The 14,435-nt window shown below is 36.6% G+C and overlaps 1 protein-coding gene across 1 annotated transcript in view; it reads left to right on the top strand.

Moving 5' to 3' along the window:
* The window catches only part of ARHGAP27 (Rho GTPase activating protein 27), a 244,516-nt gene that overhangs the window by 11,513 nt on the left and 218,568 nt on the right, over positions 1-14,435 (top strand). The window lies entirely within an intron of this gene.

The following is a 14,435-nucleotide window of genomic DNA, read 5'->3' as shown; positions in this document are numbered from 1 at the left end:
ACATCCATACACTTTAATGCAATAATGTGTACAAGTTTCAAAGTTTAAAAGTGTGATTTAAGATACATTTCTTAAAAATTATTAACATGTACGATGAAAACTTTAACATTGAAAAAAAAAAAAAAAAAGAAAGCAAAAATGGTGTCTCAAAAGGTCCAAGTTAAAAAATTATGTGAAAATGTGCTGGGAAGTGTTGAACTCCAGGGTTGAATTGGCTGCATACAAGATTTGTTACAGGAATATTATTTTGCCACAAACGTATTTGAAAACGTTGACCTTGTTTCCAGTGCGGTGCTAAAGTTTGGAAAATGGTGGTAAAAACGTTTATCTTTTTTTGTTACTTCCATTTTTCACACTTTACCACCTCAATGGAAATAGGCCATAGTAGGGTTTTGTGGTTTCCTTTAAACGTATCTAAGTTTGAATTGATTTTTAATATGAAACAAAAATGTAATACACTTTGCATGAAAATGCTGTTGGATTGGAACAGAGGCCGTTTCATGAAAAAAAAAACATAACTATGCAGTAAATCTTCGTTTTCTATTATGTATGTGAAAAGAGCAGCCCTTAATCATTTCCAAAACATTTTTTTAATAAAAAATGATAAGTTAAAGCTGTAAAAATGTAAGGTGAAGGTAACAGGAAGTTGCTTACTATTGAGATTTGAGCCATATTAATAGGATATGAAACTCATTTTTTCTTTTATCATTCAGAAAGAACATACAATTTTAAACAACTTTCCATTTTACTTCTATTATTTAATTTGCTTCCTTCTCTTGTTATCCTTTGCTGAAAGGTTTAGCTAGGTAAGCCCAGGAGCAGCAAAGAACCTAGGTTCTAACTGCTGATTGGTGGCTGCATATATATATATACTGATTGTCATTGGTTCACTCATGTGTTCAGTTAGAAACCAGTAGTGCATTGCTGCTCCTTTAACAAATGATACCAAAAAAATGAAGCAAATTTGATGATAGAAGTAAATTGGAAAGTTTTTTTAAAATTGTACGTTCTACATAAATCATGAAGGAACATTTTTGGGTTTCATGTCCATTTAATGTAAAATCAGTAGAAAAATGTGTTTTCTCATTGATTAGCTGTGTGTAAGGTTTCCCAATGTAGAGCCACTGATTGCATGGTGCAAGCATAAAAATTGAGAACAAAGCAACAAAGAGTGGTTTGGTATACACTGGAACAGCTTAAAAATATACAACCTTCTAAAATCTCATGCAGACCATGAAACTCACACAATCATGCTAAGTATTGTTTTGTAATTGTAATGTAATGTAATGTATGTGTCTTTTTCCCATCCAGAACTGTTTAGTGGAACAGTTAAAATGTGGCTTTGTAAAATTCTTTGCAGGACCTTGCAGTAGTAACAACACTTCTTATATAATCTCACCAGACCAGAGAGCTTCATAGAATCAGCCCCTGTATCTCTCCCAATTCATCTGTGTCGGTCTCCTCCATGCCCATCTCTATCTAACTGTTTTGCTTACTCTCTGATTCCTCTTCTGTCTCTATGATCAGCTCCAAATCTGTTAAGTTGTTATTGAGGAACCAGTAGTAACAACTGTCTAGTGTGATGGGAATCCAAACATCAGCAGCACAGCACATGATAATTCATTTTTCTTAGTTTCCTTTATCTGTGTTTCTAAAACCAACAGGGGTTGAAATGCTAAAATAAACTCCTTCCACATTCCCTATGAAATTGACCTATCAGTGTTGTATTTATTTATTATCAAATATTTTGAATCACTGATTTACATAGGCAGAGTTTGAAAGAGTTTGTATAGGATGTATTAACTGGACAGTGCAATGTAGTTTGAATGGATTATAAATGTCTTCATAAAAATAAAATATTCAAAGTAACTTTACAACAATCACAGCTGTTGTGTGCTGGCTTCATTGTTGTTCATTAGAAATGCTAGTAAGTTAAATATTGTTACAGTAAGCAGACATAGACTAAAGCCGAGATTCTAGGCAAGTTTGTACAGATGATAGCATAGCTGGTCCCCGTGCTCTCTGTAGCAGGGGGTCAGGGATCATATTTGATACAGTCAGGTTGAGTGTCTCATGCACTGCAGCAACTCCCAAGCAATAGGGACAGCTATTAGATCTAAAGTGATAGTGTCCCATGACTGTTCTAATATATGAGGCAACCCTCAGTGCACCTGCTTCCTACTATCAACTCTTAAAAAACAGTTGTGCGAATATAAAACACAACACAGCCTATAAAAAGGTTAACGCTCACTGCAATTAAAGGGACAGTGTACGCAAATTGTCATATAGCTGCATATAATAGACACTATTATAAAGAAGAATATGCACAGATACTGATCTAAAAATCTAGATTTAAACTTTTTAAAAACTTACTTAGAAGCTCCCAGTTTAGCACTGTTAATGAGGTTGACTGGGACACCCAGTGAAAGGGGCTGGAAAACAAAAAGAGCAGAGACCCCCCTTCCCTGCATATGAAAAGACAGATAACGTAAACAGAAGCCAGCAGTAGACTGTAAACGCATGTATACATCTGACACTGTGGGGCTTGGTTAGGAGTCGGAAAATCAGCACAATGTAATTAAAAAAAATAAGCAAAACTATACATTGCTACAAAACCACTCCCAGATGGGCTATATAAATGGATCATCTACAAAACATGTATGCAAAGAAAAATCTAGTGTACAATGTCCCTTTAACCCTAACTGCAACCTACTAACCTTTAGTCAACTGCAAATAACCATTGCAAAGGGATCTATGAATAAGTGTTATAGGACAATTGTGTATTGTTAAAATGGTCAGAAATTTTTTTGAGCAAAGCAGATATGAGAGTCATAAAAACCATAAAAAATTAGGTAGTTTTAGGACTGTCACCCAGCAGGAATTTTTTTAATATTTATAACAGTACAGATGCAAAAATAAATATAGAAATAGCAGCCTGTTATTGTAAAAAGTCTGTGGGAATCAAATTTGAAATAAATGTTCATTTAAATTCAGTCCGTTGCTTTAGCTTCTGAGTTATTCTGCATAATAATGTAGGGTAATTTATTCTGCTTAGCCTGGATAAGTGAAAATACAAAGTCATTTTCCATACTAGTGTTGGTGTAATACATTATACTTGAATTTCTAGTTAATATAGTTTAAGAAAAGAAAAATCAATGGCATTTATAGTAATCATAATATAAATTGTTGGTCTTCACCTCAGACTACAGTGGTCAGTATTTTGTTCCAGAGAGGAGGCAAATCTAGTTAGCTTACCAAAACCAAAAACGGTACAAATTATTTGTGGTAAAACTATGGAGACATATAGGTCATATGTGAGACGAAATGTCACTGAAAAAAACAATTCCTGCTAGTACACTTGCAAACTATTGAAACTATACATAACTTATTTTAACCTGCTTGTAAGAATGTGTGTGCAAGTGTACTTTTCTGCTGGTGTATTAATTTCCAGAGGTCCCACATAAACAACTTTGGTGTCTGGATCACTATATGACAAAGAACACAAGATAGCAGCACTATTTCTTGTAATAATTTCATAATACTAGGAAATCAAAGCAAATTTGATAATAGAAATAAATTGGAAACTTTTTTAAAATTGTATGCTCTGTCTAAATCACAAAATAAATGTTTTGGGTTTTATATCTGTTTAAAATCCTTAGTGAATTCTTAATTTAGTTTTAAATCAAAGGTATTGGATATAACTGACTTTTACCTGAACTAAGAATTTTCCCTAAAAACAGGTCAAGGTACACAGAAATTACTAACTATTTTGAATGGTCTTTGACTTTAAAAGCAAACCCATGGGTTAGAATATGTTATAGCATAAGCAAGTCAAAGTAATCGGGATCTAAATCATGAATAAATATGTAAACTACAATAATTCTGTTTGATTATTATTTATTCATTTTGATTTTATTAAATAAAATTAAGTCATTACATCACCTAAAGAGAAAAAGAGAAAAAAATAAGAAACACAAAACATTTTATTAAATAATTAACGTGAAATGGGAAATACATTTACAAATGATGAGTACCCCTTGTGCGTCAACAGGAACAATGCAGGAAGCCTTTCATTAGTGGGCATTTATTCTATTAATACACAGTATATAAAGTTGTGTTAAGTGCCCCTTCCCCAACACCGCTAGTAATATGGAAAAACAATAATTACAGCCCTTTTTTATTTGGGTAAAGTAGTCTCACTAGGTAGAACAAAAACCAAGTGGCTGGTCAGGAGAGTACTGGGAAATCCTAGAAGTGTTGTCAGTATTTTCCCCTAAACCTTATTCAAGCATGCATAATTTATAAAGACTCTTAAGGTCAAGTCTTGCAGTATCAAAGCTGACTAGATTGTCTTGTTTTTTATTTTAATTTGATTTCTCTTGATTATTTTTGTGCATATGCTTGAGTGCAGTGTTTTACAGAAGAATTTTGCTTCCCATTTTCTTTAAGTTTATTCTGTAAGGGTTTGAAGGAATTTTGTGATGCTGCTATCCTTCACAATAGAAATTCTATATGCAAGTCAACAACTGCAAGATAGATGTGGTTCCATTGATTATGGTGGAGCTAATCTTGCAACTTGCACACCATCATAGGCCTAGTTTCCATTGAGGTGGTTAAGTGTGGAAACTGGTGATAAAAACATTTATCTCCATTAAAGTCTATGGAGAATTTTTTATGTTACCACCAGTTTCCAAACTTTACCACCTCAATGGAAACTAGGCCTTAATAAGCCTCAACTGCTCATCAGATATGTGATTGTGACTTTACCATATATGTGCGTGATGAGAAAGTGCGCAAGTGCAGAGGCACTTTCTCATTCCTTATGGTGCAGGGGGAATTAGAAATCTCATATCTCTACTTGCAGAGACATGAAACCTCTCATTTAAAAAAAAAAATTAATGCTCCTATCTCATTCATCTCACCCCAATAAATCACAAAGTGGGTTGATGCCCAGTTTTGAAAAGAAGAGAGCCACTTCCTTCCACTTATGGATCTCATATCCCTATCAATAGTAGGGGATCACCTACTAAAATTTTCACTGTATTCGGCAATAGTGGTTCCAAAAGAGCCCATATCTCCTAATGGTGAGATACGCTATACACACATTAAATACCCCTTTCTATGAAGGAAAGAATCGCTGCTTACAAATGAGGGATCTCATGCCACTCTAAGTAGCAAGTAATTATCATACAAATTACAATTACCTGCCTACTAGGTGATTTATGGTCTGTAAAATAAACTATAACACCCCATATAAGTAACAATTGGGTCAAGTGATCTATGTTTTTTAAGAGAAGAAGCACCTATTTCAAATGTGGGGTCACTTACTCAGGTACGCACCTACAGGTAATTTTATGTTATATATTTAAAAAGGTGAATCCTCCTCTTTCAAATAGGGTAGCCCCACCATTCATTCAAATAAAGGGGGTTGTGTCCTTATAGCTGTCAAGTGATTGTCATAGAAATAATGATCAGCTAGCAGCAAACTTTTGTCACAATTTATTGTGATGTCAGAGCACATTGACCCTTGTTTCTCTGAGCTTATTTTGATTTTAGATTCCTAAATTGCACAATGCATTTCGGCATGTACCCCTCTTTTTCTCAGCTTTTATTGGAAGAATAAATGGGTTTTATACTTGTATCTATATATATTTTTTTCAATATTTTCTATAATTTGTGACCACAGTATTTCACTATAGTTATTTTTTGTTACATTTATGTTTACACCCCTGTTGCATTGTTGGCATCTGACAACAATTTAGAAGTAGGTGTGAGAGGCTGCAGCTTAAAGGGACATAAAACTCAATGGTGAAATGTACATGAAAGCATTTCAGTTTTTAATAGAAGCATTTTTTGCAATACTTTGCCCTGTGTGCCCTCAAACACTGCACCGGAGAGCATATATTACATCAGTGATGAGTTCATTTGCACCTTCACTGATGAATTAATCACCACCGGCTCTCTGAGTAGATACAGGCCCAGATTACAAGTGGAGCGCTAATGGTAGTACAGGGTGCAAAGTAAATGGTAAAACAGAATTACCAGACAATGTCTATCACGGCGACATCTCTTTAGCCTGCCCTATTATTTCAATAGATAGGTCTGCCGTGCTCATTTTACAAGTTATGAGTTATGTGTTGCACTATACCTCAACAAATAACAGCATTAAATAAGTTAACATGACTTGAGACCTGAAGTAAAGTGTTAGGACAACAATAAAATTATAGCAAAACACATGTACAGTGGGGCAAAAAAGTATTTAGTCAGCCACCAATTGTGCAAGTTCTCCCACTTAAGAAGATGAGAGAGGCCTGTCATTTTCATCATAGGTATACCTCCACTATGAGAGACAAAATGTGGAAACAAATCCAGACAATCACATTGTCTGATTTGGAAAGAATTTATTTGCAAATTATGGTGGAAAATAAGTATTTGGTCAATATCAAAAGTTCATCTCAATACTTTGTTATATATCCTTTGTTGGCAATGACAGAGGTCAACCGTTTTCTGTAAGTCTTCACAAGGTTGTCACACACGGCTGCTGGTATGTTGGCCCATTCATGCATGCAGATCTCCTCTAGAGCAGTTATGTTTTGGGGCTGTCGCTGGGCAACACGGACTTTCAACTCCCTCCAAAGGTTTTCTATGGGGTTGAGATCTGGAGACTGGCTAGGCCACTCCAGGACCTTGAAATGCTTCTTACGAAGCCACTCCTTCGTTGCTCGGGCGGTGTGTTTGGGATCATTGTCATGCTAAAAGACCCAGCCATGTTTCATCTTCAATGCCCTTGCTGATGGAAGGAGGTTTGCACTCAAAATCTCACGATACATGGCCCCATTCATTCTTTCATGTACACGGATCAGTTGTCCTGTTCCCTTTGCAGAGAAAAAGCCCCAAAGCATGATGTTGCCACCCCCATGCTTCATAGTAGGTATGGTGTTCTTTGGTTGCAACTCAGCATTCTCTCTCCTCCAAACACGACGAGTTGTGTTTCTACCAAACAGTTCTACTTTGGTTTCATCTGACCATATTACATTCTCCGAATCCGCTTCTGGATCATCCAAATGCTCCCTAGCATACTTCAGATGAGCCTGTACATGTACTGGCTTAAGCAGGGGGACACGTCTGGCACTGCAGGATCTGAGTCCCTGGTGGCGTAGTGTGTTACTGATGGTAGCCTTTGTTACGTTGGTCCAGCTCTCTGCATGTCATTCACTAGGTCCCCCCGTGTGGTTCTGGGATGTTTGCTCACCATTCTTGTGATCATTTTGACCCCACGGGGTGAGATCTTGTGTGGAGCCCCAGATCGAGGGAGATTATCAGTGGTCTTGTATGTCTTCCATTTTCTAATTATTGCTCCCACAGTTGATTTCTTCACACCAAGCTGCTTGCCTATTGCAGATTCAGTCTTCCCAGCCTGGTGCAGGTCTACAATTTTGTTTCTGGTGTCCTTCGACAGCTCTTTGGTCTTCACCATAGTGGAGTTTGGAGTGTGACTGTTTGAGGTTGTGGACAGGTGTCTTTTATACTAATAACAAGTTAAAACAGGTGCCATTAATACAGGTAATGAGTGGAGGACAGAGGAGCATCTTAAAGAAGAAGATACAGGTCTGTGAGAGCCACAAATCTTGCTTGTTGTAGGTGACCAAATACTTATTTTCCACCATAATATGCAAATAAATTCTTTCCAAATCAGACAATGTGATTGTCTGGATTTGTTTCCACATTTTGTCTCTCATAGTGGAGGTATACCTATGATGAAAATTACAGGCCTCTCTCATCTTCTTAAGTGGGAGAACTTGCACAATTGGTGGCTGACTAAATACTTTTTTGCCCCACTGTAAAACATATTAAAATAAAGTATTATATATAATGCACATTCGTCACGCAAATCTGAATTAATACTTACCTTAACGTTCTCTCCATGCTCTGGAGAGCACATTAAAAGTAAGTATTGTAGCTTCAGGTGAACTTTTCACATGTTGCTTCAAAACATTTACATTATTTTTAACGAAAACAAATGTATTTGTTTAATGAAAATTCGATTTTCATTTAGTTTTAAACAAAATGAAAATTGAATAATGCAGCCAACGATTATTGGGGGGGGGGGGAAATTAATTTATATGTGTATATATGTGTATGTATGTGTATGTATGCAAACATATGTATTTGCACACATACATACATATACATGTAAAAATATACACACATACATATATATATACACATACAAATATAAACATACATATATATATATAAATCTTTGAGCCCTTCCCAGTAAGGTTGCTAGCTGTCCTCCAGAAAAATTCTAGACATTAATGGGACATGAAACCCAAAATGTTTCTTTCATGATTTAGAAAGAGCATGGAATTTTAAACAACTTTCTAATTTACTTCTATTATCTAATTTGCTTAATTATCTTGGTATCCTTTGCTGAAAAGCATATCTAGATGGGCTCAGCAGCTGCTGATTGGTGGCAGCATATAGATGCCTCGTGTGATTGGTTAACCCATGTGCATTGCTATTTCTTTACAAAGGATATCTAAAGAAGGAAGCAAATTAAATAATAGAAGTAAATTTGAATGTTGTTTAAAAATATATTCTCTATCTGATCAATGAAAGAAAAAAATTGAGTTTAATGTTCCTTTAAGGGCTAGAATACAAGTGGAGCTCTAACAGTTGCTCTTGATGGAAAAGGGGTTTACTGCGATATTAGCGTGAATCAGGTGTCACTTGAACACAAATGAAGTTAGCGCTTATCGGGATAACGCAACCTTAGAGCTCTGGTTAACTGTTTCACAAAACAAAAAAATGTCACAAAACACATCAAAAATACATTTAAAAGTACAGTCACACTAATAATAAGGCTATCTAATAAAAATGATTAAATATATTGCACAAAATGTTATAAGGGCTCAAAGATATGAGGTGTTAGAAAAAGAAAGGCAGGCAAAGGGCTTTAACCTAGAGATACATACATATACATGTCTAAATATGGATATGTATGTATGTATGTATATATACATAAATATATGTGTGTGTGTGTGTGTGTAAATATGTATTTATGTATTTATATGTGTATATATGTATTTACAGACATATATACAAATATAAACACATGAATACATATCTATACTATAATCGCATTTGTAACGTGTCCGTCGCCGTCACCAGTTGTGAACGCATCCTCAAAGGAATGTTGGCTGCGCGAGGCAGCCAAAAGAATGTTGACTGCGCGTGCAGCTAAAAGAATCCACCTAGATCCAGCGAAAGCTGCACCCTGGTGGATTCCAAAAATTGCAGGGTGGTCACCAACCTGCCATTTTCGGAATCCACCTGGATGCAGCGTAGGCAAACCCGAATCCTTTAAAAAAAAAAAAACATGCAACCACCCGCACGAAATAACTAAAAAACACGTAACTGCCCGCAAGAAATAAAAATAAAAACAGGTAACCGTCCGCAGGAAGTATAACAAAAATAAAATAACCTTCCGCACAAAGTATTAACAAACACCTAAACCATCAACCCCCACATCGCAAAATAATAAAGTTATTAACCCCTAATCTGCAAATAACACAATTAAAATATTAACCCCTAAGCCGCAAACCCCTCACATCGCAATAAACCTATTTAACCTATTAACTCTTAAACCGCCAACCCCCCACATCGCAATAAACCTAATTAACCTATTAACCCCTAAACTGCCAAAACCCCTTATCGCAATAACCCCAATTAACCTATTAACCACTAAACTGCCAACCCCCCACATCGCAATGGCCCTAATATATTAACCCCTATAACGCCAACAACTAATTTAATTACTAAGCCCCCTAACCTAACACCCCATAAATTAACCCCAATTACTACTAAATTACAATTAAAATAAAAAAAAAACTAACATTAAATTACAAAAAGTAAAAAAAGTCTAAAATTACAGAAAAAAAATAAACAAAATTATCAAAAATAAAAAAAAATGTATACCTAATCCCTATGGCCTAGATTTAGAGTTTGGCGTTAGCCGTGAAAACCAGCGTTAGAGGCTCCTAACGCTGGTTTTAGGCTACCTCCGGTATTTGGAGTCACTCAAAAAAGGGTCTAACGCTCACTTTTCAGCCGCAACTTTTCCATACCGCAGATCCCCTTACATAAATTGCGTATCCTATCTTTTCAATGGGATTTTTCTAACTCCGGTATTTAGAGTCGTGTCTGAAGTGAGCGTTAGAATTCTAACGACAAAACTCCAGCCGCAGGAAAAAAGTCAGTAGTTAAGAGCTTTCTGGGCTAACGCCGGTTCATAAAGCTCTTAACTACTGTACTCTAAAGTACACTAACACCCATAAACTACCTATGTACCCCTAAACCGAGGTCCCCCCACATCGCCGCCACTCTATTAAATTTTTTTAACCCCTAATCTGCCGACCGCCACCTACGTTATACTTATGTACCCCTAATCTGCTGCCCCTAACACCGCCGACCCCTATATTATATTTATTAACCCCTAATCTGGCCCCCTCAACGTCGCCTCCACCTGCCTACACTTATTAACCCCTAATCTGCCGAGCGGACCGCACCGCTATTATTATAAAGTTATTAACCCCTAATCTGCCGAGCGGACCGCACCGCTATTATTATAAAGTTATTAACCCCTAATCCGCCTCACTAACCCTATAATAAATAGTATTAACCCCTAATCTGCCCTCCCTAACATCACCGACACCTAACTTCAAACATTATTGTACCTGGTTAAAATAATTACAAAGTTACCTGTAAAATAAATATTAATCCTAAAATAGCTATAATATAATTATAATTTATATTGTAGCTATATTAGGATTTATTTTACAGGTAATTATTTAGCTTTAAATAGGAATAATTTATTTAATAAGAGATAATTAATTTCGTTAGATGTAAATTATATTTAATTTAGGGGGGTGTTAGTGTTAGGGTTAGACTTAGCTTTAGGGGTTAATACATTTATTAGAATAGCGGTGAGCTCCAGTCGGCAGATTAGGGGTTAATAATTGAAGTTAGGTGTCGGCGATGTTAGGGAGGGCAGATTAGGGGTTAATACTATTTATTATAGGGTTAGTGAGGCGGATTAGGGGTTAATAACTTTATTATAGTAGCGCTCAGGTCCGCTCGGCAGATTAGGGGTTAATAAGTGTAGGCAGGTGGAGGCGACGTTGTGGGGGGCAGATTAGGGGTTAATAAATATAATATAGGGGTCGGCGATGTTAGGGCAGCAGATTAGGGGTACATAGGGATAATGTAAGTAGCGGCGGTTTACGGAGCGGCAGATTAGGGGTTAATAATAATATGCAGGGGTCAGCGATAGCGGGGGCGGCAGATTAGGGGTTGCGTAAGCAACTCTGGTATCGAGAGTTGAAGCTGCGTTAAATATGCTCTACGCTCCTTTTTTGGAGCCTAACGCAGCCTTTATGTGGACTCTCAATACCAGAGTTATTTTTATGGTGCGGCCAGAAAAAAGCCGGCGTTAGCTTTTCGGGTCGTTACCGACAAAACTCTAAATCTAGCCTTAAGAAAATAAAAAAGCCCCCTCAAAATAAAAGCACCCCCTAGTCTACCAATAGCCTCTAAAAGGGCCTTTTTTAGAGCATTGCCCTAAGTTAAACAACTCTTTTACCTCTAAAAAATACTAAGTCCCCCCTAACAGTAAAAAAAAAACAAAATAAAAAACCTAACACTAAAAAAACCAAACTACCCATTGCCCTTAAATGGGCATTTGATGGGCATTGCTCTTATAAGGGCATTCAGCTCTTTTACTGCCCTTAAAAGGGCAATCAGCTCTTTTTTAAGCCCCAAAAAAACCCTAATCTAAAAAAAAACACCCCAAAAATAAAAATAAAAAAGCCTAAACCTAAGCCCGAAATAGGTACTTACTGTTCCTGAAGTCCGGCAGAGAAGGTCTTCTTCCAGACGGATCCATCATCTTCTATCTTCATCTGGAGTGAAGGCGGCATGGAGCGGAGGTGCGGAGCTGTGTTCCCGATACCTGGATCCTCAACGGTGGCAGCCCTCAGCGGCGGCATGGAGGCTCCTCTTCATGCGATTGTCCATCGCACACTGAAGATTGAATGCAAGGTACCCCCATATTTAATAAATTAGCCAATAGGATGAGAGCTACTGAAATCTTATTGACTGATTTGACCAGCCAATAGGATTTCAGTAGCTCTAATCCTATTGGCTGATTTCAAAATTTCAGCCAATAGGAATGCAAGGTACCCCAAATTGATTGCGGTACCTTGCATTCAATCTTTAGTCTGCGACGGACATCGGATGAAGAGGACCGCCACCATTGAGGATCCAGGCATCGAGAACACAGCTCCGCACCTCCGCTCCACACAGCCTTCACTCCGGATGAAGATAGAAGATGATGGATTCGTCTAGAAGAAGAAATTCTCCACCGGACTTCAGGAACAGTGAGCACCTATTTGGGGCTTAGGTTTAGGCTTTTTTATTTTCATTTTTGGGGTGTTTTTTTAGATTAGGTTTTTTGGGGCTTGAAAAAGAGCTGATTGCCCTTTTAAGGGCAGTAAAAGAGCTGAATGCCCTTTTAAGGGCAATGCCCTTACAAATGCCCCATTTAGGGGCAATGGGTAGTTTAGTTTTTTCTAATGTTAGTTTTTTTTATTTTGGGGGTTTGGTGGGTGGGGACTTAGTGTTTTTTAGAGGTAAAAGAGCTGTTTAACTTAGGGCAACGCCCAACAAAAGGCCATTTTAAGGGCTATTGGTAGTTTAGTATTAAATTAGGGGGTGTTTTTATTTTGGGGGGTAATTTTTATTTTTATAGGGGTATTAGTTTAGGTTTATTTTTTTTATTTTAGATAGCTTTGTTTATTTTTTTCTGTAAGTTTACTTTTTTATTTTTTTAACTTTAGCTTGGGGGTTTGTATTTTTTAAACATAGACTTTATGCAATATTCATATTCAATAAAGTGTTATACTATGTATTTACTGTAAATATTTCACATTTCAATGTTCTGCACATAGCAGAATATGTTCTATGTATTTATAAATAGATATTCCTATATATATCTATATATATCTATAACTATATATAATCATGTATATTTATATAGATATAAATACAATATATATTTGTGCACAATACAATCAGATACTGTATATCTAGAAATATGCATTTATGAATGAATAGAACATATTCTGCTATGTGAAGTACATTGGAATGTGAAAAATTCATATTTTCATGTTGGGTTAGCACACTTAAGAATATGCGATCGGATTGGTGTGCAAGTTAGGTGTTAGGTTTTTCCCTACTTTTTTTGCTCCATTGACTTCTATGGGGGAATAGGTTCTAAGTTCGGCTTTTTACGTACATTTGGTTAGCACGCAAGTGAAAACAGTTTACTTTCAACTTGTAATAAGAACGCTACCCAATGCACACAAAAAGCTTACTTCTATGGAGTTAACGTCGAGCGGGAGAGTTAAATACCGCACCACTTTTAATATGTCTCAAAGACGGTGACAGGGCACAATGGTAGATGGAGTCAAGCAATTCTCCCCCAAAACCTCTACCTTAGCCCCCACTATTGATTCCACAATGTATATTATTCACAGCTAAGCAGTCATTTTACCCCTTCACTGCCTGTAACATAAAAATCAATACTTTTACCTCTCTGGTTGCCAGTAACACTAGTTAACAGAAGTGATTTGACCCCATTGACTGCCCCTCACTTCTTTCTCCATATTTGTGTTAAGTTTAGGCATAGGAGGCCTTTTTACATTTAGCTAACACTAAGGGACTTTAAAAAAACTGGACATTTAAGTGTCCAGTATTTTTGTGTAGATTTTACTGGACAGTCTGCTAAAATACTTGACTGTCCAGTTGAATACTGGACACCTAGCAAACCTACTTCCCAGTCACATACTTCCATAGACATATATGGGGGGGGGCTATCACTGTAATAGTGATAACCTTTTATAGAAGCATTTTTGTTACTATGTGTGTATTGGACAAATGTTTCTTGGAAAAAGTGAAATTAATTTATGTGAAGTTTAGTTAATGGCATTTAGGACTGTGACATTCTGAAAGTCTGCTCACCTGTGTCTTTACATTGCGTATACTAACAGGACAGTGTCTATTTAAGTCAGTGTCTCTAAGAGTTACTCTGAACACACTGTGAGCTGTGTCACTGCATATTTTGTCTGAATGTGCAGTGTTTATTGTGTGGGTGAGGTTACTGGCTAGTGTCACATGTGTACACAAAAGAGCCGTATCTGTTTTCTGAGTGAAATGTTGATGCTCTCAAACAAGAAATACATTTGTTCCTACAGAGCACGCAGGAGTTGTTTGTATATATACATTTTTAGCTCTAGCTTGTGTAATTCCTTACGATTTTTCTCGAACTTTGGGTGTCTCCATTGTATTTAATTTGTGACTCATACTGAGATTGT

Source organism: Bombina bombina, chromosome 1, assembly GCF_027579735.1.
Source record: "Bombina bombina isolate aBomBom1 chromosome 1, aBomBom1.pri, whole genome shotgun sequence".
Lineage (NCBI taxonomy): Eukaryota > Metazoa > Chordata > Amphibia > Anura > Bombinatoridae > Bombina > Bombina bombina.
This window is presented reverse-complemented; position numbering and strand designations above follow the sequence as displayed.